The sequence below is a fragment of the Natator depressus genome, chromosome 12, assembly GCF_965152275.1.
Source record: "Natator depressus isolate rNatDep1 chromosome 12, rNatDep2.hap1, whole genome shotgun sequence".
Lineage (NCBI taxonomy): Eukaryota > Metazoa > Chordata > Testudines > Cheloniidae > Natator > Natator depressus.
In genome coordinates, this window is record NC_134245.1 from 10,820,161 (window position 1) to 10,841,908 (window position 21,748).

Consider the following 21,748-nt stretch of genomic DNA (forward strand, 5'->3'; position numbering starts at 1 on the left):
CTATGCATTGGACTGGCGTTAACATGGACTTTTCTGTGTTTAACAATAGGCCCAGGTCACGCAGGTGGACCACATCAGATCAAGGCTCCTGCACACCTTCCCCAGAGACCTGCCCTTGATGAGCCAGTCATCGAGATACAGAAAGACCTGGACCCCTCGACATCTCAGGTAAGCCGCCACTAGTACCACACATTTCGTGAACACTCTGGGGGCCAGACAGGACAAAGGGTAGTGCTGTGAACTAGAAGAGGTGCCTGGCCACTATGAAATGCAGGAAATGCCTGTGTCCCGGGGATATGGAGACATGAAAATAAGAGTCCTTTAAGTCAAGAGCGGCGTACCAGTTCCCCGGATCCAGAGATGGGATGATGGAGGCCAGGGAGACCATACAGAACTTCAACTTGTTCTTGAGAGACTTGTTCAGGCTATGCAGGTCCAGAATGGGTCTGAGATCCAGGCTTTGCCTTCAGGATTAGGAAGTAGCAAGAATCCTCTTCCCTCCATATCCCAAGGAACCTCCTTCCCCAGTCCCCAAGCCTAGGAACTATTCGACCTTCTGAATGAGGAGTTGCTTGTGAGAAGGATCCCTGAAGAAGGATGGGGAAATGGGGAGGCAGGAGCGAGGGGCAGCCAAAAATTGCAGGGTAAAAACCCAAGCCACTATGTCTGGGACCCAACAATCCGATGTAACCCGCAACCAGGCTCAGAGGTAGGGAAAAAAGGTGGTTGAAGAAAAGGTGGGAAGGTTCTGGGCTTTTGGCTGGTGCATCACTCCCGAATGCGCCCTCAAAATAAGCACTTCTGGCCCCCTTGGTGCTTTGCCGGGCGAGGCTGTGCAGGAAACTGGGACGATGAAGGGCAGCAGTGACTACTAAGCCCTACATACCTTTTCCTTGCAGGTGCCTGCCAAGGCTGCCACTGTTGAGGTGGCGGGGGAGCCTGAAACAGCTGTCTCAATATCTGAGGTGTGTGCATCCCCAGAAAGTAGAGGGTCACCCGTGTGTCTTTCAGGCTATGCAGACGAGCATCCGTTTGGTCGGAAAAAAGGCTGAACTGTCAAACGGGAGGTCCTGAATAGAGGCTTGCATCTCCTGGGACAGGCTGGCGGTCTGGAGCTAGGAACTGTGCCACATGGCCAACACCGAGGTGACCACTCAGGCATCTGAATCAGCCACGTCCCAGGCCATTTGGAGGGAGCACCGAGCTGCCACAGTCCCCTCCTCCCCCAGAGTTGGAGACTCCTGGACCGTCTCCTGGGACATGGAGTCCTTGACCTTCAGGAGAGAGTCCCACAAGTTAAAGTTATAGTGACCCAAGAGGGCCTGGTGGTTCGCCATCTAACACTGGAGGCTGGCTGTAGAATAAATTTTTCGACTGAAGAAATTCACCCTTTTGGCCTCTTTATTCTTAGGGGCAGAAAAGGTGGGCCCCTGTTTATCCCTCTTGTTGGTTGCCGACATGACCAACTATCCTGGTGGGTGTATAAGTACTCAAACCCTTTCATGGGAACGAAGTACTTCTTTTCTGCCCTCTTGGAAGTGGGCAGGATGGAGGACGGGGTTTGCCAGATGTTTTTGGCAATGTTCAGGACCGCACCAGGAGTGCGATGCGGGCCAGGGTGGATGCTGATAACACGTTAAACAATGTGTCCATCTGCTCCTCCACCTCCTCCGCCTTGAGGCCCAACTTGGAAGCCACCCTGAGGAGCAACACCTGATGCTCCCTAAAATCGTCCGCGGGGCTAGCTCTCGAGGGGCCCACCACCGACTCGTCCAGAGAGGAGAAGGAGGATTGGACTACCAGGGGAGGGCTGGTGGTGTCCTCCCACACCAGAGAGGGCGGCCTAGGGGTGGGTAGTGGCTCCTCACCCGTGGCGGCTACCGGAGCATCCTGCATTGAGTCCGGTACCATCAGTACTGCCTTCATCCTGTATCTGGTTCGGTGACTGAGGACTCGTGGGAGCGCGGCAACGGCATGATGGGAACTCCCCAGGCATTCCAATAAAGGCCATTGGGTTGGCCACTGGCCTTGCTGCTAGGTCAGCACTGATGCCGTAGATGTGCCCTCTGGAGCCCAATTGTGTTGCTGTCTGGGCAAAGAGCTGAACTGCGCCTCCAAGCCCAAGATGTTGTCCCCTTCCGGTGACCAGGGCAGGGCTGTTGAGGCTTGGGTCTGGCAGCTCACCATTGCCACCAGTGAACAGGAACTGGGAGGGTGTCGACAGCACTGTTGGCTTGGGCCCTTTACTGCTCCCTGGAGTCGGTGGTGGATCCTTTTGGGGGAAGAAACTCTTTGGGGTTGAGCCCTTTTGTGGGTCCAGAGTGGGCATAAGCTTGGTTGGGCTTGCTTGGTGCCATCTTCTTAGGTTTCTTCTTCAGCACTAGCAATGGGGATCGGTGCCGGGAGGAACCCAGTGCTGGGGGTTCGCTCCGCACCAAATTAAAAGCACTAGGTGCCTCATCAGCGCAGCTCCAAAGCTGGGGGCAGAGCAGCCTGCCTCTGGAGGGCCCTGATACATATGTTGCAATCCCTCTGAACCAGAGGACAAAAGCTTTTACTTTTGCGACAGCAATCCTTTACGGGGATTCTCTGAGACAGCGTAGACAACTGGCATAGAGCGGGCAGGAATCTTCCTGGTGACCTCTATAGGAATTGAATTCAGCCCTATGAAAGCAAAACTTGCAGGTGCAATTTTAAAGTTTGGCTTTGAGGATGGCTGAGCTATTTTAACTGTACACACAATATTTGCAGACAAATACCTCCTAAACAGAAAAAAACCTGTATCTATATGTATAAATGGGGGGGTTGCAAATGCAGTGGATAGACCCACAAACGTTAAATTTTCCATCTGTCTACACAAATAGCCTCAGAATTAAAAATCTAATTATGGTACTGAAAGGAAACTCATGATAACTTAATTAAATTGTTTGCAGTAACATCTAGAACATCGTAGGCTCCAAAAAGACATACAAAGAAGGGCCAAAAAGAACCAAGGAGTACTTGTGGCACCTTAGAGACTAACAAATTTATTTGGCCATAAGCTTTCGTGGGCTGAAACCCACTTCATAAGATGCATGCAGTGGAAAATACAGTGGGAAGATATATATATACACACACACACACACACACACACACACACACACACACACAGAACATGAAAAAATGGGTGTTGCCATACCAACTGTAATGAGACTAATCAATTAAGGTGGGCTATTATCAGCGGGAGAAAAAAACTTTTGTAGTGATAATCAGGATAGTCCATTTCAAACAGTTGACAAGAAGGTGTGAGTAACAGTAGGGGGAAAATTAGCATGGGGAAATAGTTTTTACTTTGTGTAATGACCCATCCACTCCCAGTCTTTATTCAAGCCTAATTTAATGGTGCCCAGTTTGCAAATTAATTCCAATTCTGCAGTTTCTCACTGGAGTCTGTTTTTGAAGGTTTTTTTGTTGGAGAATTGGGACGTTTAGGACTGAAATTGAGTGACCAGGGAGGTTGAAGTGTTCTCCAACTGGTTTTTGAATGTTATAATTCTTGACGTCTGATTTGTGTCCACTTATTCTTTTGCGTAGAGATTGTCAGGTTTGGCCAATGTACATGGCAGAGGGGCATTGCTGGCACATGATGGCATATATCACATTGGTAGATGTGTAGGTGAATGAGCCTCTGATGTGTGGCTGATATGATTAGGTCCTATGATGGTGTCCCTTGAATAGATATGTGGGCAGAGTTGGCAACGGGCTTTGTTGCAAGGATGGGTTCCTGGGTTAGTGTTTTTGTTGTGTGGGGTATGGTTGCTAGTGAGTATTTGCTTCAGGTTGGGGGGCTGTCTGTAAGCGAGGACTGGCCTGTCCCCCAAGATCTGTGAGAGTGAAGGATCGTCCTTCAGGATAGGTTGTAAATCCTTGATGATGTGCTGGAGAGGTTTTAGTTGGGGGTTGAAGGTGATGGCTAGTGGTGTCCGTTTTTTTCTTTGTTTACCTGTCCTGGAGTAGGTGACTTCTGGGTATTCTTCTGGCTCTGTCAATCTGTTTCTTCACTTCAGCAGGTGGGTACAGTAGATTTAAGGATGCTTGATAGAGATCTTGTAGGTGTTTGTCTGAGAGATTGGAGCAAATGCGGTTGTATCTTAGAGCTTGGCTGTAGACAATGGATCTTGTGATGTGGTCTGGATGAAAGCTGGAGGCATGTAGGTAAGTATAGCGGTCAGTAGGTTTCCGGTATAGGGTGGCGTTTATGTGACCATAGCTTATTAGCACTGTAGTGTCCAGGAAGTGGATCTCTTGTATGGACTGGTCCAGGCTGAGGTTGATGGTGGGATGGAAATTGTTGAAATCATCGTGGAATTCCTCAAGGGCTTCTTTTCCACGGGTCCAGATGATGAAGATGTCATCAATGTAGCATAAGTAGAGTAGGGACAGTAATTGAAAGGTTAAGATTTTCAAAACAAAACTTCCATTCCGGAGTTTTTCCAGTTGTCTGTTAAATGTATGGCGTTGTCTAAAACTCAGGACAAGTGCCAGAGAAGTCACAGAAATAAAATATATGGTCATTATACCAAATGTAGATTCTGATGTTTTTTTCTTTTTGAAGAAGTTGGGTGGAGAGAAAAGAAAGAAACTGACCAGTAAACTCTGAATGCAAAAATGTGTTCAGCCTAATCTTCCCAGTAGGATATGAAAAGTGTCAAATCAGAAGGTCTGCACAAAATATACTAAAGTGCTCTATAAACCATGTAGAACTTGCACTGCAATACCCACATTCATATGGCAATATCAGTTTTGGCTTAACAATAGTCAGGTGAGGTCTCTTCTACACAATATTGAAATTAAAAGGCTAATTGCAGGGGACCTTTTTAAGTATTACACTATCCCAATAAAGACTTTGCCACAGGGTGATGAGCCCTGGAGATTAAGACAGAGACAGGGCCAGGGCCAGGGCACCTATGTCTGAATGATTTGACCCTAAGCTAATTGATTAATTAGGCCCTGGAAGAAACCAACCAAAACAATATTAAAAAGTGGACTAAGAAGAAGAGCACAAAACCAAGAAAAAAGAAGTGGGGAGAAAAAAAAACAAACTATAAAATGGAAACTATCCTTAGGCAAAACCAGGAAATAAAATCTCAAAAGTAAAATGTGGCAAAAGCATCTTTGTCAACCACAAACACGTGTCAAAAACATAGCAACTAAGGAGAGAGGGAAAAAAGAACCTGCATTCCAAAAAAAAAAAAAAAAAAGCAATGAAGTGAGGAGAGAATTCTCAGCGCACGCGGCAGAATATTATAGATGGCAATAGAGAAAGAGATAAAGCATGTGTGAAAGTGTAATTTTTGTCCATTTGATCCCTTGCAATGACTCATCTAGAGGCATTGTAGTCCCTCTACCGATAGAGAGTCTATCCCTGGCTCTGCCACTGGCCTGCTGTGTGACTGTGGGCAAGTCACTTCCTCCTTCTGCACTTCTATTTCCCCTCCCTCCTTTTGTGTAACTTGTCTCCTCAAAGTGTAATCTCTTTGGGGCAAGGACTGCCTTACTATGTTTGTACAGTGTCCAGAACAACTGGGATTCAAAACACATGCCTTCTAGGCATTCTAATTATAAAATTACACGCAGCAAGCCTTTGGTATGCTAAAGTGGTGCAGGAATCTCTTATAGTGGTTGGAACACAGTCCTTGCTGTAACTGTAACCAGTCAGTCGAACATTTATTTCAGTCTAGCTTTTGTATCATTATGTATTATTTGAATTACTGTAGTGCCTAAGAGCCCCAATCACGCACCGGGACCCCATTGTGGTAGGTGTTGTACAAAAGGCTTTTAATCTAAGTAGGATTCAAATCTGCACAGTGCTGAATCTATTGTGAGGTGCTAAGCAGAAAAAAAGTTTTCAAAATCTCAAATTTTTCCAGGACAGGAAAAGTTTCCCCCATCCTAAATTGGAACAGAAAGTCAAAAAAAATCTCAAAAACGTTCGCAAACTGAAAAAAAAAAATTCAGTTTGGCTCTATCAAAATGTTTCATTTTGATAATTATGAAACATTCCAGTTTGGTTTTAAATTATTTTATTTTTTTTTATTATAAATTATCTTAAATTTTAAAATAAAGTCATTTCAAACTGGAAAAAAAAATTAACTTTGTTCTGAAAATGCCATAATGAAGAGTCTGACAATTGCAAAACTTTTCAAAAAAAAACTGAAATGGGAAATTTGTCAAAACCAGTCCTTTCTCGGTAAAAGTTTTGGTTTCAATGTACCGTATTTTTCAAACAGAAAAAGGTTTATCAAAAATTTCCTGACCGGCTCTAGTGCCGAGTATATTTACTTGCAATGTATTTCAATGGAAGTTGAGGGACCAGCGCTGTTGAACATATTCAGAGATGATCCGGAAAAACGGGTAAACAGTGAGGTGACATGGTTTGCAGACACAAAATTACTCAGGATAGTTAAGTCCAAAACTGACTGCAAAGAGTTATAAACAGATCTCACAAAACTGGGTGACTGGGAAACAAAATGGCAGATGAAATTCAATTCAGATAAATGCAAAGAAATGCACCCTGGAAAACATAATCCCAACAACACACACAAAATGATGGGGTCTAAATTAGCCGTCACCACTCTAGAAAGAAATCTTAGACTCGTAGATAGTCCTCTAAAAACATCTGCTCAATGTGCAGCAGCAGTCAAAAAAGCTAACAGAATCCTCGGAACCATTAGGAAAGGGATAGATAATAAGACAGAAAGTATCTTAATGCCATCCTATAAACCCATGTTAAACCCACAACTTGAATACTGTATGCAGTTCTGTTTGCCCCACCTCAACAAAGATATCAGAATTGGAAAAAATATAGAAAAGGACAGCAAAAATGATATGGAACAGAGTCCGTATGAGGAGAAATTAAAAAGACTGGGACTGTTTATTTTAGAAAAGAGATGACTGAGGGGGGATATGATAGAGGTCTACAAAATCAAGAATGATATGGAGAAAGTGAATAAGGAGGTGTTATTTACCTCTTTACATAACACAAGAACGAGGGGCCACCCAATGAAAATTTATAGGCAGCAAGTTTAAAACAAGCATATGGAAGCACTTCTTTACATAAAGCACAGCCAAAACTGTGGAACTCATTGCCAAGGGATATTGTGAAGGCCAAAAATATAACTGTGTTCAAAAAATAAATAAATAGATACAATCATAGAGGATAGGTCCATTAATGATTATTAGCCAAGATGGTCAGGGATACAACCCCATGCTCTAGGTGTCACCAAACTTCTTACTGCCAGAAGCTGGGACCATATGACAGGGGATGGATAGGGTTGCCAACTTTCTGATTGCAGAAAACTGAACACTCTTGCTCTGTCCCACCCCCGAGGCCCTGCCCCTACACCTTCTCTGAGCCCCCCCCCCCCTCACTCCATTCCCCCTCTTTCGGTCGCTCACTCTCCTCCACCCTTGCTCACTTGCTCTTTTTCACTGGTCTGGGGCAGGGGGTTGCAATGTGGGAGGGAGTGAGGGGTCCAGCTAGGGGTGAAGGCTCTGGGGTGGAGCCAGAGATAAGGGGTTTGGGGTGCAGGAAAGGGCTCCGGGCTGGGGCCACGGAGTTCGGGGTGTGGGAGGGGGTTAGGATGCAGGGGGGGGTGCGGAGCACGGGCTCTGGGAGGGAGTTTGGGTGCAGGAGGAGGCTCAGGGCTGGGGCAGGGGTTTGGGGTGTGGAAGGGGGTGCAGGGCACAGGTTCCCAGCGGCACTTACCTCAGGCAGCTCCCAGGAAGCAATGACATGTCCCTCTGGCTCCTAGGCCCTGGGGGCCCAGGGCCAGGGGGTCTCCGTGTACTACCCAGTCTGTAGGCAACGCCCCCACAGTTCCCACTGGCCGCAGTTCCCAGCCAATGGGAGCTGTGGAGCTGGCACTTGGGGCAACGCCTGCACCATGGGCAGGGGCAGAGCGGGGAGCCGCCCCCCTGACCGCCCTTGCACCCAGGAGCTGGTGGGACATGCTAGCCGCTTCTCGGAGCCATGTGGAGCCAGATGCTGTGGCCAGCCGGACTTTTAGTGGCCTGGTCAGCTGTGCTGAGCAGAGCCACCAGGGTCCCTTTTCAACCGGGCGTTCCAGTCGAAAACTGGATGCCTGGCAAACCTAGGGACGGATTACTTGATAAATTGCCCTGTTCTGTTCATTCCCTCTGAAGCATCTGGCAATGGCCACTGTCGGAAGACAGGATACTGGATTAGATGGACCATTGATCTAACCCAGTATGGCCATTCTTATTTTTTTATGTACTTGAGACCTTGCACAATCAGGCCTATAGTGTCCTTTGCAATCTCTCATCATATATTAATTAAAGAGTAGTATTATTTAACCTGTAAAATAGAAGAGTTAGTGGATTCCTATTTGAGGTGTAACTAGAGAGCACTGTGGTTTTGGGATTATTTCATTTAGGGCATCTGAAGTAGAAGCAGTTCAACAATACTTCCAGTGTAAGAAAATTTACTATTCAACTTCCTTTAATTTTTGATATAGCTGTTAAAATGCAGAACAAATGTGTGACTAAAATCATTTTAAACCTGTGGCTAGAAACTGAAAGGAACTGGATAGTCTCACAGGTCACGTATTGACGTGCTGTGGTGGAAATCCAAGATAAAAAAAACTGACATAGTTATCAGTGTTATCTCCAATACAAGAAGGCCTTTCAAGAAAGCAGCTTGAAACCTGACATGCTAGTCCATCCTGAATCCGGTTTTTGCTGTTCATTAATTTAGAGATGGATTAAGCATCTATTACTGAATGGCTCTCAACATTATGTGTAAAGTAACTTGAAAAAATGATAATCCAAGCAGGCCTAATGTTTTAGGAGCAGACCCTCAGCACCGAAGCTATCCTCTTGCTGCAAATAAAGGCATGTAAATGGTCATCTATGAAATGACCCAAGCAATACCTCTTTGTGAGTTCTGAGAACATCTACAGAGGATGTTATTTACTGTGGTGATACAGTCGGTGCCTTTTAGTAGGAGCTTGATAAATGTGCAATAAAGCCTGAGTCCTCATCCATAAAGGTTGAGGAGACTGTTGTAACTATTTTCACTGTATGCTAAAATCATCATTATTGTATAAACAAAATAAACATTACATAATAAGATATATTTGGTATGCAGGGAATTTAGGCACTGTGTATTGTATTGCAAATAAACAGTAAAGGAGTACTTGTGGCACCTTAGAGACTAACCAATTTATTTGAGCATAAGCTTTTGTGAGCTGTAGCTCACGAAAGCTTATGCTCAAATAAATTGGTTAGTCTCTAAGGTGCCACAAGTACTCCTTTTCTTTTTGCGAATACAGACTAACACGGCTGTTACTCTGAAACCTGTCAAATAAACAGTGACAGTTATACCAAAGGAACTTAGAACAGATCCACTGGTGCAGGCAATTCAGCATTCCGCTTCTTCCAGTTCTTCAGATAGTGAAGAGAAAAGTAACTGTCCCTCTTTCCCCCACTCCAAAAAACCCCAAAACAAATTGTCAACAACCCCAATTCTGCATATGAGAAATTCCTTCCTAATCCCCACATTCTCAAGTGATAAAAAATCATGCCAGGCTTTGAATCATGAAATGTGGTTACTCTTATCTCTTAGCTTATGTATAGCTGTAGGTGTTACTAATGGTCAAAAGTTATATAGCTCATTTAAAAATCCAGCCACAATGTTTGTTTTAGTGACCTCCTGTGAAGGCGAGTGCCACAGGCTGACTCTGTTCTGCACAAAGCAGTGTTTCATTTGAATGCTTCAAAATTACTGCAGTGTAGTTTAATTTAAAGTAAAAGTAAGGGACAGTGGGGACAGAGAATATCACAAATCTGAAAACAAGTTTTTCATTTTTGAAGACTGAAATGAAAATTTCAACTTGAAACAAATTTTTCAAACAAAAATCTCGAATCAAAACAAATTCTCTGGTAAAAGTGTTTCATCTGAAATCTTCACAGGAACCAATTTCAAATGTGACTGCCTTTAGATATCAACAGCATCAAAAGGATAAGTGGGGGTTTGATAATAGGTCTTGTTCCCACTCATATGACTGAACTGATCACTAACTTTGGTCATGGTCTCAGCCATGGTACATTAGCAACAACCCTGGGCATCCATCCACCTTTCTGTAGGGCATGGAGCTATCTTCATCTCTGAGTGTACATCACAGACTCAACTTCCTAGGTTTGAAGAGCTGATGTTGATGAACTTCAGTCCTGTCTACATTCCTCTGCTTAATCCACCCTGCCGTACGTGTTAATGGGTTTCACAAAGTGCTATTTTCCCATGCTTCTAAATTATGTTTATCAGCAACAAAATGACAAATCACAGAAACTAAATAATACTACTTGAAATATAAGAGTCATCCATGCTTATACATTAATTCCATTCTAAAAAATTATATCCCCTCTAACTGGCAAAACAAACACTTACCTTCTTCCACCCTTTGTAAACTCTTACGGGCAGCGACTATCTTTTACTATGTATGTATAGTGCCTAGAGAAATGTGGCTCTGATCTTGGCTGGTACCACCATAAACACAAATAATTAATTAGAGTGCCATTTCATGCAACTGAACAAAGTGCCAGGTGGACAGGAAATATGGAAATTAATATATAGTACTCATACAGAATATCTGCTAGAATATATGTTCTTAGCCAGTTTTTGTTTTGTTTATTTAAGACTAAAGCAAGAGTGCAATTCTTCTAGTATTTTTAGGATTATAACAAAGAAATACCATGCCATTAGTAAACTAACAAATCGTTTCCAAGCTTGGGTCATCAAACTTTAAGTTAAGGCTCAATTATAAAAGCAAAAGTAACATACCTGGAAAAGAATGTGTATAGTTGGTTCTTTCTGTTTCAGATTTTCATTCAATCCTTGCTGCTTCTGTATGTGTGTATCTGAAAATTTCTTCACCTGAAATTAGATTTACATTATGTAAGATTTCTTATGAAGATGGATACAGCAGTTGCATCAATTACTCATACACGCTGTAGTAACTTATCTGAGTGTTAGACTACTCTATTGTTCCGATATTAGATATGCAAGTTAGCCTATATAAATTGTATATATGTTTATGACAACCACGCAACCAAAACTATCTGGCATATAAATACAATTGTAGTAACTACACAAGAATGAGGCATCTACATTGCATGAGCATTTTTGAATACACAATTCTATAAGCACAATTTTTCAAAACAGTCTCCTAATATTTACATGTCCTCCAATTTAAATGGGATGTAATGATTCATTCATGAGCCACAAACAAAATAAAATTTAGTTTTCTCCAATTACCAATAAGTAAACAAGCATAAAATATAGTATTTTAACAGCCTTAAACTTTCTAAGTATCAAACTACAGTGAAATGTATATGGATAAAGATGAAATTTTAAACAAAAAAAATCCTACTTTTTAAATCTGAATGTGCACATGCAACAAATTGGTTGCAAAAGAAAAAGTTTCCTTGTCAAATGGGCAGAGAAATAAATTGTCACATCTGTTGGGCCAATTAATGTTCCCCTATTCACATCCCATTGCTCACACAAACAGGATTTTGCCAGTAATGGATATGCTCTAGGGCCAATGGTATATGAGAAGAGCTTTTGAATTTTGCCACTACAGTTCAAAGGGTTAAAATTAAAAACACTCCTGAATGGGAGTGGAGAGAGAGGGAACATCATCTCTCTTTGTCCTTCTAAGGCTGAAAATGGTTCGAGATGTTCAGATTATGTCTCATTAAGCCACTGCAAAAATCTGGAGGGACTTTTCTACAGCAAGTGGAAGAAACTTAAATACAAGAGAACGACAGTACAGGTGTATGAAAAGACAATCAAGAGGTACAGGTTGAACAAAGACAGAGCACCTTTCTAGTAATGGGAGGATGATAAGTTATTCTTCTTTAATTAAAGGGATTACATATGATTAGTGATCAATAAATGCCAGGAGATGTAAGGTATTTCTTTCCAACTCTGGAGGCACTAGGACCCAGGTTGTATCTCCCCTCCACCCCCACTCCCCACACACATAGGCTTGCAAGAAAGCTGCAAAGACGAACCAGCCAGGACTCAGTCGGGGCAAAAGTAGCCAAAGAAGGGACCTTTGGAAATCTTTCTAGAGTTCCGACTGGACTTTCTCTGCCCTGTGCTGATTGGCTATTTGCTCCAACCCTCCCTCTTCCCCACAGTCTCTTCACCTCTTCATCACTCCTCTTACCTTTTCTTCCTCTTCCTTTCAACGTCCCCTCTTCCCTTCCCTGTTCTTTCCATTTAGCTGATGCCCTCCTAACTAAACCCACCAACAAGAAAGAAATCATTGCACTAACATGACATTTGTTGTCAACCCACTGTTCACTCTGCTGATGTATTCTACCCCTCACCAACCCGGGTCTGTCATGTCTATTTAGATTGTAAGCTCTTTAGGGCAGGGACGGTCTCCTACTCTGTGCACCAGCAGCCCCATTCTTGGTTGGCCCTTAGGCACTATTATAATAAACATTAATTATTAATATTTTAAACTGACTTGTACACCATGAATACTGAAGTATTTTAGCAATGCATCCTCTAGTTAAACAACAGTAAAATTCATCTCTGCCTGCAGCCTCTCTGTAGGTGTTTGAAAAATAAAATCCACCAACTCAAATCCATGGGAAGGCAGTAAGGCTAGAGCACAGCCTCTCTGCAGCTACTACTGTAACTTCTCGCTTAACGTAGTTATGTCCCTGCAAAATGCGACTTTTAGCGAAACGATGTTAAACGAATCCAATTTCCCCATAAGAATTAATGTAAATGGTGGGGGTTAGGTTCCAGGGAAATTTTTTTCACTAGACAAAAAACTACATACATACATACATACATACATACACACACACACACACACACACACACACACACACAATAAGTTTTAAACAAACAGTTTAATACTGTACACAGCAATGATGATTGTGAAGCTTGGTTGAGGTGGTGAAGTCAGGGTGGAAGAAGGTGGGATATTTCCCAGGGAATGCCTTACTGCTAACTGACAAACTAGCACTTGGCTGAGCCCTCAAGGGATAACACATTGTTGTTAATGTAGCCTCACACTCTACAAGGCAGCATGAATGGAGGGAGGGGAGACAGCGTGGCAGCCAGAGACAGAAACACACACCCTGTGTGAGAGAGAAAGATGCACATTATTCCTTTAAGTATGCTGACACCACTCTAAGTACATCGTCTTTTTAAGCAGATCAGGAAGTTGAGACAGAAGCTGTGGCCAACAAGTTCCCTCTGTCCTGAGCCCTGCCTTGTCCCCACCCTGCTCTACAGAGAAGGGGTAAGCGGGGTGCAGGAGCAGGGGGAGGGGGACACCCTGACATTAGTAAGGAGTTACTCTACTTTAGCCTATAGGCTGGAATAGTAGCCACTGCCCCTCTGTATCTCTAATATAAGCAGTTTGGACCTCAAGTGGGACACATTGTGGGGGTGGGAATGCTGGAAAACGACGAGTGCCTCACTAAGGTCTGATTTAAAAGATCTTGCAATGACACTCTAGATCCATGTACATTTATAAAGGGTAGAAATGTACACATTGGCCCTAATCGTGCTCTCAGTAAAGTCAGCAGTAAGATTTCCATTGACTTTAACGGAAGCAAGAGGAAACACTATAACTAACTATCTTCTGCAGAGTCATATCTAAGGCCCCGATTCTGTAACCCCTACTCATGCTTAGTAATCCTGTTGGGTTTGATGAGATTACTATCCTACAGTATCTATCTACGATAACTAAGGGTTGTGGATCTGGGCCCTACAGTATACAGAACCTTAGAGGCTAAGGAGGTACATAGCATGCACGATACTATACCTAATACATTCACAGTTATACAACAGAAGAAATTCCAGCCTAAGTAACAAGACTTCTGATGTTTTCCAGGTTCTTTAGTGGGATGTTCGCCAGACAATAACATTGAACTTTGTATACTCTATGTGAAATTGTTCCACCACCATCACCCCTCCTGGAACTTCTCAAATAAAGAGTGTATATTCTACCCATGTAGCTCAGTGCTAGATAATGCAGTTTATTTCCCAGGAGAAACATTCTCAGTATTTCCTCTCCTTGAAGTGTCAAGTCTTCTACAGGCTTGGAGACAAACCAAAGAATCCCTCTCTAGACCACTGGATCTTTTAGTGTTGCAATTTACAAGAAAAAGCACCCTCTTTAATACATTAATGGTTCCGCTTTTTACATACACATTCCACATACAGTTCCCATTTAATGTCACTGCAGGTGATTCGGATATATGCCAACTTGTATGAAAGTCTGAACAAAGAAAAACATTTAGTAACACTATGCAACTACTGTAGTTAAACTGTTCACATATCAGAGAAAAGCTTTATCAAAATTTTTCATTTAAACAGTCTTTAAAAATAAACTTATAATAATAAGCTGAAATAACAGTTCCAGGGCATGAGATATGTCGAGATACCGTCCATTTTGGTAAATTTCATCGTCATAGGATTTAAAAAATAATAACTTTCATGATTTCAGCTATTTAAATCTGAAATTTCAGGGTAGTGTAATTGTAGGGGTCCTGATCGAAAAAGGAATTGGGGGTGGAGGTCACAAGGTTATTGTGGGGGGGTTACAGTGCTGCTACACTTACTTCTGTGCTACTGCTGGTGGCAGCGCTGCCTTCAGAGCTGGGCAGCTGGAGAGTGGCAGCTGGTGGCCGGGATCCCAGCTCTGAAGGCAGAGCCATTGCCAACAGCAGCGCAGAAGGAAGGATGGCCTGGTATGGTATTGCCATCGCCACCCTTACTTCTGTGCTGCTGCCTATAGAGCTGGGCCCTCAGATCAGCAGCCGTCACTCTCCAGCTGCCCAGCTCTGAAGGCCGCAGTGCAGAAGTAAGGGTGGCCTGGTATGGTATTGCCATCCTTACCTCTGCACTGCTGCTGGCGGGGCACTGCCTTCAGAGCTGGGTACCCGGGCAACAGCTTTCCAGTCACCCAGCTCTGAAGGCAGTGCAGAAGTAAGGGTAGCAATACCACAATCCCCCTAAAATAACCTTACAACCCCGCTTCAACTCCCTTTTTGGGTCAGGATTCCCAATTTGAGAAAGACTGGTCTCACCTGTGAAATCTGTATAATATAGGGTAAAAGCACAAAAAAGACCAGATTTCACAGGGGGGAAAACCACATTTCACGGTCCGTGACACGTTTTTAATGGCCGAGAATTTGGTAGGGCCCAAGATATGTCTCTTCATTACCAGGGTCTCTCCTGTTCCAGAAAAGTAGCTAGAAAATTGAAGAGACATTTGCTAAAAGCACTACAAGGGAGTAGTTTGTGATCCATTACTAAAGTGCCGCTTAATTCATCTAAGGGAGACGCTACAGAGTTAGGGCTTGTTTAGATGGTGGGGTAATGCTGAACTACAGAGGTGTGATTTCTCAAGAGTACTAATATGTTGTGAATTCACTGGTGTGCTTTAACATAGTGCTATTTGAAACAGCATTATATTAAAGTGCACTAGACCTAGGGAACCTTTAGCACACACCACCAGGGTCTACACAGACAAATTAATGCGCAACACATTAGTGCACTTTAGAAATCACATGCCCAAAGAACATATTACCCCACCTTGAAGACAAGCCCTTAGTCATTCACACAGGACAAAAGATCACTGTTTTGAACGCAACTGGTGGGAGAAACAGACTGGTGGGTAAAACAGTCTGTTTGCTTTTAGTGCATTCCAGGCTTTTAATACATACAAACATATTGCACTAAAAAGCCATATAAAAATATAGATCATAAAAACCCAATAGTCAAATAGATGCATGTAACCATGTTTTCCTCACACCTAAGTCTAGCAGCTGAAATTAGCAGACAGCTGGAAAGCAATAGTCTACAAGTGCAATATGGAAGATACAGGTCCGACTGTTCCCTTAAGGCTCTTACTTGTTACTTCGGTTGAGACAAGGTGAGTCACGTAAAGTATAAGATTGGCTTGTGAGTACTGGGAAAAGTAACACCACCTCTAGCTGACCCATGTATTTTTCTTCCCTTTTCATTTTGTCAGTGCAGCACTGTGGCTCTCTAAATGAAACCATAACGACTCCACTGTGTACATTTGCAAGCATGTTAGTTAAGAAGCCAACAGAAATTGTCTGCCATTTATCACTCATGGAAATCCCCCTCACAGGCTCTTAAAAATTAATGCATTTCAGTGTAGAGGGACCAAGTCATGCACTCACTTGTTCTTTGTGCAACCAACCACAAAACCCATTTGAAGTGATGTTTCACTGGGCCAACGTGGCTGTTAGTACCTAGAATACGTCATTCTGGTGCCTGACCTCTGGAGCTCCCATTTGCTCCCAAGTGTCTAATCCTGAGTTTGGCAAGGTTCAAATCCTCTTTAATGTTTTCAATAATTAGTCAGGATTTGGACTGCTCCTCCCTACCCCCACCCCACTATATTTTGTTTATTGATGCTTTAGGCCATGCAAGCTTTCATTCAGGACATGATTTTGTATGTAAATCAAGTCTACTGTGTTCAGTATTGTAATTATTTTATTGTACCTGCATACTTTTGTCATAGGTACTTTACAGATAATAATTCAAATTTGCAACACTGCCATGAAAATTTCCCAGCCCAGGAACAAAATCTACACTTTTTTCTACTATGATGATGGTAAAAATGCACACACTTATATTTTACGCACTCATTTAAAAAAAAAAAAAAGCTCTTTGGATAACTCTTCTTAAGTATGCAATTAATATCTTAAGAGCTGCTGCCAAATATGTTACCATTCAATCCAAACTAAGACTTGAATCTTAAAAGCTATAGTGCTAACACTAGTTCAGTAGACTGCTTTAGTTTCCTGAAAGGAAAAAATAATCTGGTGCCAAATTTAAGTCTAAAATACACCACCATGCTTTGCAAGAAAATTGCTTGTATTAGAATAGGCATGTTTTACTAGCAAAATAACTAATTAAATTGCACAAAATATGGCCTTTTTTGCTATAAAAGATACATTTTGTCTAGCAATGGAAAGGGCACAACCCTTTGTCTTCATACTAGACTTTCAGCTTGATGTGCTGGGCTTTAGTTATGTAACTGTACTAGCATTGATGAGAATACATTGAGCTGAGACTCTTTTGTGCTCATGCATTTCAGAACTACTGAGAGCAAAAGGCTAAATTCCTCGTAGGTAGATAATTAACTACCATTTTCCGTTCCAAATAACCCAATTTTCATATCTGGATGCCCAAGTTAGGCATTAAAAGCAGTGTCTAATCACTTCATTTGAACACAAGGCAAAGACAACGTTTGCCAAAGGGAACACTCCACACTTTACTGGGAGAACTGCTAATCTTGAAGGAGTAATGGAAGGATAGATCTGGTCACCTACAAACTTTTTTATCCCATTATGCTTAACTTGAATTAAGGTAAGTGGGCTGTCTGAAAAGGAGACCTACTCAGGAGAAATGGGACATCCCAGACAATATGGTCATTCAACTGGGTTCTGGAGACCAGACAGTTCAAATAAGAACCTGAAATACCCATGAACCAAGCCTATGGCCATTTGAAGGTTCACTCATCACAGGCAGGCCAACAGTGAAGATGGGATGTGTACATCTACTTATACGTGTTAACGCGCAGCAGCCGCAGAGAGGAATACTCTCACAGCAAGTTCTCCTGAGTTTGTTCATCTTTGAGTGAAGAGGAATCAGCTATGACTAGTCCATGTTCAGAACTGTGATAAATGTGAAAAAAGCTTTGCAGCAGCCCCATGGGAAAACTACATTAGGATATAATCATTCAACTTCTGTGAGGAATAAGGGTATACAAAGTCTCCATTCATTGTCTGGCTCTCTGTGGAAGGACAAAGAAAACAGTCGTGCCAACAGAGCCAGTCCTAGGGACATAGTGTCTCTTTTGGCAGCTAAAGTCCCAGGGCTAGGAGTGACTGCAGTAAAGTACGCTTTTCTTAAGTAGAAATGGGCTGAAATGGGGAGGAGCTACAGAAGAAGGTGGTTGAGTGGCAGGACATACTGTTGCTGAAGGAGGGGAAATGAAGAAACTGAGCTCTCCCACCACCAGGCAATTCTTGCACTTCCCATTAAAAACATGCAAAACTGATGCTGCCTGTGTAATAGATCAAAGGGGAAAGGAGGATGCCTTTTGTGCATCCTTCTACAGGCTTTTTTCATATATGGAAAACACTTAAAATATCTTTAAGACTAAGACAGAGAATTAATCTGGATTAATTTTACAGCCAGCAGCCAGTGCAGCCTTCCTACTAAAAATGACAAACAAGGCAGAGATTTCCTAGAAATACATTAGCTCTGTTACTTCTCTCTAGGAGAAGTTTCCCCAATAGGTGATAAGATTTGGGCAATCTTCCCAAGAAATAAAAAAGGATGATTTTCGTGTACTCCCACCAGTGCTTTTTATTAAAATTCAATTAAAGTCTCTGCTGCCTGGCCAGATGACTACTTAAAAAAAGTGGATGAAAAAAGGATTCCGCACTGCTTATACCTTATGTAAGTGTTTATAATGGGGAAGTTATATTTGCTCTTAACAAATTTTCACTTCTTTGGTTACAAATAGGCATGGTTGCCAAGAGGAAGAATGTTATTAACATTGTTTCTCAAATATATCTATTTTATTAAGGCAAAAAGAACACAGAATTACGTTATTAATAAAAATACCATAATGAACACAAAAATTATCTATATGCCTTTATATAGAAAAAGTATTTTCAAGCATTTTAAAATAATAAATTTAAGACCCCAGTCTGCAAAGGGTTACACCCACCTATAGTTCCAAATGGAAGTACCTGCCCATCAAGGCCCAACTCTTTCCAGAATCAGGACTTAACTCTCTAGGAGGAACACAAGGTTTTACAGTTAAGACACTGGACCAGTTGTTCTTCGAGATGTGTTGCTTGTGTGCGCACCGCGTGCAAAATAGTCGCAAGGTTTTTCCCCTAGCCGTACCCATCGGGTCGGCTGTGGAGCCCCCTGGAATGGTGCCTTCATGGTCCCTGCCAACCCATTGCCTCTTCTTTTCCTTCTTGCTGGACACGCCAACGGAGGGGAGGTGGGTGAGTCTTGGAACGGACATGAGCAACACCTCTCGAAGAACAACAGTTACAAAAAGTAGGTAACCGTTCTTTCTTTGAGTGATTGCTCATGTCAATTCCAACTTGGCGCCTCCCAAGCAGTTCCCCGGCGGAGGGGTCAGAGTTCACCACGTTGCAGACTGAAGCACTGCTCTACCAAATGCAGCATCATCCCTAGCCTGCTGTGTGGTGGCGTAGTGCGATGTAAAGGTATGGAAAGACGACCATGTCACCACCCTGCAGATGTCCTGTGCCAGGAATGCTGCAGATGAAGCCCGGGCTCTGGTGGAGTGCGCTGTCAACGCTGGGGCTGGAATCTTTGCCAGTCCATAGCACGTCCTGATGCAGACCATGAGCCAAGAAGAAATTTGTTGGGATGAGATAGGAAGCCCTTTAATTTTTTTCCAGTGATGGTGAAGAGTTGCATCGACTTTCCAAACGGCTTTGTATGCTCAATGTAAAAAGCCAGTGCACGTCTAACATCCAGGGAATGGGGCATACGCTCCCTGTCATTGGCATGCGGTTTCAGGAAAACCACTGGCAGGAAAATGTCCTGATTTGCATGGAACTGCAAAGCTACTTTGGGGAGAAAGGCTGGGTGCGGCCGCAACTGCACCTTGTCCTTCTAGAAAACTATATAAGGGGGCTCAGAAGTTAACGCTTTGAGTTTAGACACCCTTCTGGCTGAAGTTATGACCACTAGGAAAAGCCACCTTCCAAGAGAGACAGAGCAAAGAGCAGGTTTCTAGAGGCTCGAAGGGGGGGTTCCATGAGCCTGGAGAGGACCAGGTTGAGGTCCCATGGGGGATCGGTTGCCACACCTGTCTGTCTAGCCCCTTAAGGAAGCATCCAACTATGGGGTTAGCAAATACTACCACCCTGCTGCACCTGGGTGAAAAGCGGAAATAGCAACCACGTGCAGCTTAATTGAAGAGACCGCCAGCCCCTGTTGCTTTAAGTAGAGTAAATAGTTCAGTATAAAGGGGATTGAGGATTGGAGTGGAAGTTTTCCCATCTGAGAGGGCCAAACAGAGAACTGTTTACACTTGGCCAGATAAGTGGCACGAGTGGAGGGTTTTTAACTGCCCAGAAGAACCTCCCTAATCGAATCGGAGCACTGGAGCTCTAACAAGTTCAGTCATGGAGTTTCCATGCTGTGAGATGGAGAGACTCCAGATTGGGACGCTGGAGGCAGCTGTGGTCCTACGTGATGAGGTTCGGAATCATGGGCAAGGACATTGGGCGTGTCCACCAAGAGGTCTAACATTGTAGGGAAGCAGTGTTGGCAGGGCCACGCTGGTGCTATGAGAATAAGCGATGCCTTATCTTGCCAGACCTTAAGGAAGACTTTGTGGATGAGAGAGAAGGGTGGGAACACATACAGTAGTCTTCCTGACCACAAGAGGAGAAAGGCGTCCGAGATGAAGCTGGGACTGTGGTTCAGGGAGGAGCAGAACTGCTGGCACTTCCTGTTATTCCGTGTCACAAACAGATCTATCTGGGTAGGGCCCCACTTCTGGAAGATATTGCTGACAATGTCTGGTCAGAGAGATCATTTGTAGCCATGAAAGCACCTGCTGAGGTGATCAGCTAGTTTGTTTGGTAAGCCCAGCAGGTATGACACCTCTAACTGTATCGAGTGGGCAATGCAAAAGTCCCACAGTTTGAGGGCTTCTTGGGAGAGGAGCAAGCACCACACTGTTTGTTTATATGGAATGTCGCTGTGGTGGTGTCCATCAACACAAACACATTTGCCATGAAGACAGGCCTGAAATGTCTGGCAAGCTAGTCTCAACGCTCGGAGCTCTCTGACATTGATGTGCAGTGATAGTTCTGCCTAGGACAGAAGCCTCCTGCACCAAGGCCGGGGCACTGTGCACTGAAGTTCCCGGTGCCAGGTCCAGCACTGTCTGGGGGCGAAGGGCTGACTCCATGAGGAGGAGTTTCAGCCAAAAGTTCCACTCCTTTTTAGTTCTGGAGTTAAAGCCCCTGCAGATTCTGCACCTGTTGGCTGGTGACTTTCCCCCAGGCACTTGAGATAGGAATCGTGTGGGTCCCTTTTGGGCATGGGCTTCAGGCACGAGCCAGACGACCTGAAGCCCTGAGACAGAGGCAGGCCCCAGTCCTGGGGAAGAAGTTATGGGGGGGGAACCCCCAAAGTAAACTAACATATATAGCTCTAGTTGTAGTTTAGTATAACTATTTACAGATAGACAAGAAAGAAGACCAAGGAAGCACTTGCAAACCCAAGAGAGTTATACCGAAGTTATAAACATAAACTGAGATCATGACTAAAAGTATGTTTTCCAAAGAGACCTGGGGAGTGGCCAAATCAGTTCCTCAGAGTCAAAGGGCAAGCTGACACCTAATGGACCATTACTTGCTAAGTGGGCAGTCTTTAGTAGGAAAGGGGGCAGGGGCATAAAATCCACATCTTAGAAAAAAAAACAGCAAGGGCAAGTTCCCTTCCACACAGACTGACTGCCGTTTTGTTCCCAGCTGGAAATGCTTCTCAAAGCGGAGACAGGACTACAAAAAGAAGGGGAAAGACACCCTCAGGTACCCCTCCTCTTTCTCTTTCTGTCCATCAATTCATTACACTAGAAGGAACAAAGAAAGCTGCCATTGA

The 21,748-nt window shown here is 43.5% G+C and overlaps 1 protein-coding gene across 1 annotated transcript in view; it reads right to left on the reverse strand.

Annotated features, from left to right (window-relative positions):
- Nucleotides 1–21,748, reverse strand: part of SMPD3 (sphingomyelin phosphodiesterase 3) — a 248,842-nt gene that overhangs the window by 166,547 nt on the left and 60,547 nt on the right. Inside the window, exon 2 of the mRNA XM_074968581.1 lies at nt 10,841–10,933. The gene's annotated coding sequence lies outside the window, so the exon portion shown is untranslated. The remainder of the gene's footprint in view (nt 1–10,840; nt 10,934–21,748) is intronic.